A 6,024-nucleotide genomic window follows, 5' to 3' on the forward strand; every position below is an offset into this window, starting at 1 on the left:
GGAAAACATAAGATAATGATAGTACCTATTTCTCAGGGTTATTATGATGATAAATTGAAATAATATATGTAAGACCTTTGAAATTTTTAAAGTGTTATATAAATGCTAGGTATCATGGATAAAATGAGATGTGTGTAAATTACTTTGCAAACCTTAAAGTACTGTATTAATTTTAGCTATTATTGTTATTATTATTGACAATTTAAATTATGTATTGATTATAAATATTAATTATTATTGACAATAATAGTCCTTATTCATGATGAACCTATATTTTAATGGGGAAAGTGTCAAGTACATACATATATACACATATATACATATAACATAAAGTGAATTAATATAAATATCATCAAAGTAGTTAAATACAAGGTAGTTTGTGAAGGAAGGCAGTATCAGGTGAGGGAATCAGAAAAGGCCTTATGGGGAACATGGTGCTAGAGAAACATTTTAAAGGCAGAGAAACTCTATGAGTTGGAAGTAATGAGGAGATGCGTTCCAGATATGTAGAAAAGACAATGAGAGAGTAAATGAAGTATATTGTATAAGAAACAAACAAAGAGAAGGATGCTTTGGCTGGATTGCAGAATGGAGAGTCATGTCCCATGTGGTTGAAAATATAGATTGTTACCAGGTTGAATAGGACTTTGAAAGAGAAAAGGAGGAGTTTGCGTTTTATCTTAGAGTCAATGAGAACTAAGTGTAATTGGTTAAGTAGGGGAACATGTCTATGTTTAGAGAAAATTACTTTAGCAGCAGTCTATAGGATGGATTAGAATAGGAAGAAACTAGAGGCAAGGAGATGATTCAGGCTGTTGCAATAATCTAATTGAGAGATGATGAGAGTCTGAACTAAGATGGTAGCAGTGTACATGGAGAGAAGGGGTCAGATGTGAGAGATATTATGAGGAAAGAAACAGCAATATTTCACAATTGATCAAATATGTTGGGTGAGGGATCACTAAAAGATCATTTCACTTATCACTAAGGCTCCTTAAGTATAAGTTTTCTCTAGTTTCTACTGCAACAATTTGTTCTTTAAATGCAATTATAAACTTCTGCTTCCACAAAAAAAATTTGTATGATTCAGTTATTTGTTTATCAGTTCTTTGTCAATTTATTATTGTTGAATTCATGTAGCCATTATCCATAGAAGTCATTTTTTTAATTCCAAATTTTATTATTTAACATTTTTTAGGTTTCAGCATTGATTTCCATAAGATTTTGAGTTAAAATTTTCTCCTCATTTCTACCTTCCAGCCCACCCTGAGATACCATATATCATGATTGCCCCATTCCCCATTCACCTCTCCCTTCTGTCACCTCACTCCCCACCCCCATCTCCTTTCCCCTTACTCTCTTGTAGGGCAAGATAGATTTCTATGCCTCATTGCCTGCATAGCTCTTATTCCCAGTTGTATGCAAAAACAACTTTTTTTTTGAGCATCTGATTTTAAAACTTTGAGCTTTAAATTCTCTCCCCACTTCCCTTCCCACACACCCTCCTTAAGAAGGCAAGCAATTCAACATAGGCCACATATGTATCATTATGTAAAACACTCCCATAAATAGTCATGTTGTGAAAGACTAACTATATTTCACTCCATCCTATCCTGACACCCTTTATTCAGTTTTCTCCCTTGACCCTAACCCTTTTCAAAAGTGTTTGCTCCCCCATCTGCCCTCCCTTCTATCATACCTGTTCTTTTAATCCCCTTCCTCCTACTTTCCTGTGGGGTAACATACCCAGTTGACTGTGCATGTTATTCTCTCTTCAAGTCAAATCCAATGAGAGCAAGATTCACTCATTCCCTCTCACCTGCCCCCTCCCCCCTTTCAATAAAACTGCTTTTTCTTGCCACTTTTATGTGAGATAATTTACCCCATTCTGTCTCTTCCTTTCTCTCTCTCTCAATATATTCCCCTCTCATCCCTTAATTTTATTTTATTTTTTAGATATCATCCCTTCATATTCAGCTCATCCTGTGCCCTCTCTCTCTCTCTCTCTCTCTCTCTCTCTCTCTCTCTCTGTCTCTGTCTCTGTCTCTCTATCTGTATGTATGTGTGTGTGTGTATATATATATATAATATATATATATGTATATGTATATGTATATGTATATGTATATGTATATGTATATGTATATGTATATGTATATGTATATGTATATGTATGTACATTCCCTTCAACTCCCCTAATACTGAGGAAGGTCTCATGAATTATGCACATCATCTTTCCATGTAGGAATGTAAACAAAACAGTTCAACTTTAGTAAGTCCTTTATTATTTCTCTTTCTTGTTTACCTTTTCATGGTTCTCTTGATTGTTGTGTTTGAAAGTCAAATTTTCTATTCATCTCTGGTCTTTTCACTGAGAAAACTTGCAACTCCTCTATTTTATTGAAACTCCATATTTTGCCTTGGAGCATGACACTCAGTTTAGCTGGGTAGGTGATTCTTGGTTTTAATCCTAGCTCAATTGACCTCCAGAATATCATATTCCAAGCCCTTTGATCCCTTAAGGTAGAAGCTGCTAGATCTTGTGTTCTCCTGATTATGTTTCCACAATACTCAAATGGTTTCTTTCTGACTGCTTGCTGTGTTTTCTCTTTGTCCTGGGAGCTCTGAAATTTGATGACAATATTCCTAGGAGTTTTCTTTTGGGGATCTTTTTCAAGAGGCAATCAGTGGATTCTTTCAATATCTGTTTTACTCTCTGGCTCCAGGATGTCAGGGCAGTTTTTCTTGATAATTTCTTGAAAGATGATGTCTAGGCTGTTTTTTTTTTTTTTTGATCATGGCTTTCAGGTAGTCCAATACTTCTTTCCTGGATCTATTTTCCAAGTCAGTGGTTTTTCCAATGAGATTGTTCACATTATCTTCCACTTTTTCATTCCTTTGATTGTGTTTTAGAATATCTTGATTTCTCATAAAGTCACTAGCTTCCATTTGTTCCAATCTAATTTTTAAGATGGCATTTTCTTCAGTGGTCTTTTTGACCTCCTTTTCCATTAAGGCTAATTCTGCCTTTCAAGGCATTCTTCTCCTTATTGGCTTTTTGGAACTCTTTTGTCATTTGAGTTAGTGTATTTTTTAAGCTGTTATTTTCTTCAGTATTTTTTGGGTCTCCCTTAACAAGCCATTGACTTGTTTTTTATGGTTTTCTTGCATCACTCACATTTCTCTTCCCAATTTTTCCTCTACTTCTCTTACTTGCTTTTCCAAATCCTTTTTGAGCTCTTCCTTGGCCTGAGACCAATTCATATTTTTCTTGGAGGCTTTTGATGTAGGCTTTGTGAGTTTGTTGTCTTCTTCTGACTGTATGTTTTGATCTTCTTTGTCACCAAAAAAAAAAGATTCTAAAATCTGAATCTGAATCTGAGTCCTTTTTTGCTGCCTGTTCATGTTCCCAACCAACTACTTGAGCCTTGAGCTTTTTGTTAGGGTATGACTACTTGTAGAGTAGAGAGTACTTTGTCCCAAACTTGAGGACCTGTGCTGCTGTTTTCAGAGCTACTTCTACATGGCAAGCTCTGCCACACCAGAGTTCCTCCTCCCTCAAGAACCACCAACCTGGACTATGACCCAGATACAAGCAGGCTCTGCACTCCCGCTCTGATTCCCCACTTAATTCCTCTCAACGGATGGCCCTGGGGCTGAAAGCAACTGCAACTGGAGCTCTTGAAGCAGCCACAGAGCTGCACAACCTCTGCCACCCCCAGGATTGGTGCCCACTGTGTACTCCTCTCACTCCAATATAGCAGTTTTTCCACTAACCTTCTCTGTTGTCTTTTGGGGTTCGTGGGTTGAGAAGTCTGGTAACTGCCACAGCTCATTGATTCAGGGCTCTAGGGCCTGTTCCGCCCAGCTCCTGATCTGGCCCATGCTGGGCTGTGCTCTGCTCTGCTCCCACCTCTATGCAATAGTCCCTTTCCAGGAACCATCCAGCTGTCCTGGGCTGGACCCCTGCTTCCCTCTGCTATTTCATGGGTTCTGCAGCTCCAGAATTTGTACAGAGCAAATTTTTACAGGTGTGTGGAGGGACCTGGGGGAGAGCTTAAGCAAGTCCCTGCTTTCCAGTCACCATCTTGGCTCTATCCCCCAGAAGTCATTTTTAATACAATTTTGCATCTTAGTCCCCTAAAAAAACATACCTAGAGCTAAGATACATGTGTGTTCTGGGATGAAATTCAATGATATATACCTATTACTAGCCTTTTGTATTGCTTCATTGAGTGATATTTGCCTTTTTCAAAAGTATTTCTTGGCACAAAAAACTAAAATCTGGCCCATTTCTATTGCTGTCACAAATACCACAGACTCACTAGGAGTCTGGCCTGCTTCTGCTGGTGTTACAATAAACTTGGTACTTAGACTGAAAGAATGCTTGAGCAGTCAAAATTTTTTGAGGTAGATGCCCACCTTGTACCCTTGCATTTTTTTCACAAGCACGCCATATAGTTTATTAATTCCTACCAAGCTAAAATACCACCAAAAATACAAAAAAAGTGCCAGGCATAAAAGGTCATTTAGAAGCTTTAAAAGGAGCAGTAAGGAAAAATTAAAATATAGTCTTTACACACTATTTACACATTTGTTACAGGCCAGGGCAATAAATGCTTTCCGAATATTGGCAAGGAAAGTTGAAAAATTCTTGGTCTTCCTTATTTTCTCTTGCAATTCTGACAAGCATTCCAGATGAGGAGCACTATCTGACATTTCATAATCCCCTTCTTCATTTATTTTCAGGGAAAAGGTAAACGGCTTCTCAGGAGCTTTAGGGTCAATATTTTGGAATATAAATTGAAGTTTCTCACCAGAAATTTTTTGAATTTCCAGTCCAAGGTGATCTTTATACAAATCGTAAGATTTCTGCAGCCTTTTCAACTTTTCCTTATTGGTTTCATTAGCAGTGGAAATAATTTCTTTTTTCTTATCCAGTGATTCCTTAAGATCCTGTATACTTTTTCTCAGCTCTTCCATTTCCCATTCCTTGTCTTGTATATTGTCAACCAATTTTGATAAGTTATCTTGTTTTTCTTGAATAAGTACTCTCTACTCTACAATACGGATCTAGATATGAATCTTATTTCTGAATTCCAGAAAAGTCTCAATTATTCTCTCCTCTTTTCTTTGTGGATAATCTTTCTGTCAGTGCTTCATTGGAGTTTTTATAAGTGTCTCTTAGCCCCATCACTTGACTGTAGTGTTCATTGAATGTGGCATTTTGGAATCTGTTCCAAAAGTCATTTATACTTTTATTAAATGTATCCAGTTCTTCTTCTGTCTTTATGTGTGACATGATGCTCCAGGGCCAGGCCATTCCTACTTTGTGCAGGCCATAGACCCCAGATTAGGCCCTGACCTCACTCCTCCCTCTGGACCAAAAACTACCGACCCCTTCTGACCCGCATGCCTGGGGGGTACCCTTGCATTTTAGGAGTTCCTAGCACCCCTAGACAACAACATATTTTGGTTCCCTGACCTGGAAAACTTCCTGACCCCCTGAAGACCTTCTGGAAGTTATGTAAGACTCCTCTCTCTCTCTATCCATTTCTCATTTGCAGTTAGAGTTGATCTCCAAGCACCTAGGAAGACTTGGAGGTGCTTCTCAGGCCTAATTCTCTTAGGCTCTCAGTCCAGCAAATTGGTTTGAGACCAGAGAGCTAGGCAAACCTTCTGCTACATAGAGGATGGATGCCGTATCCAGAATCATATGCCCAATTCCCTCAGTTCTCTAGGATGTGAGGAAATTGGGAAAACTGCCAGTGATTTTTGGTTTTCTGAGGCTTACTCCTTCCCTCTTCACCCCAGGATCCTCCATCATGCTGGGACTCCCCATCCATACACCTGTACCTGCAGGATCCCCCTTCTCTTTCAGCCGCATGGCCTCCAGATCTTTGTAGCTGGACTCAGTGGGACTTCCATGAGATTTGCCCCAAGTTAGAACTGGAAAGACCTTGGTCTCCAAGACCTTGAAAAGGAGAGCTTGGGGGTGGGGCCAAGATGGTGCCTGGAAAGCAG

At 38.6% G+C, this 6,024-nt stretch overlaps 1 pseudogene; it reads right to left on the reverse strand.

Moving 5' to 3' along the window:
* Positions 1-4,575: 4,575 nt before the first annotated feature.
* Positions 4,576-5,302, reverse strand: LOC118830710 (annotated as a pseudogene).
* Between the last annotated feature and the right edge of the window lie 722 nt (positions 5,303-6,024).

This window comes from Trichosurus vulpecula, chromosome 9 (genome assembly GCF_011100635.1).
Source record: "Trichosurus vulpecula isolate mTriVul1 chromosome 9, mTriVul1.pri, whole genome shotgun sequence".
NCBI classification, from domain to species: Eukaryota; Metazoa; Chordata; class Mammalia; order Diprotodontia; family Phalangeridae; genus Trichosurus; species Trichosurus vulpecula.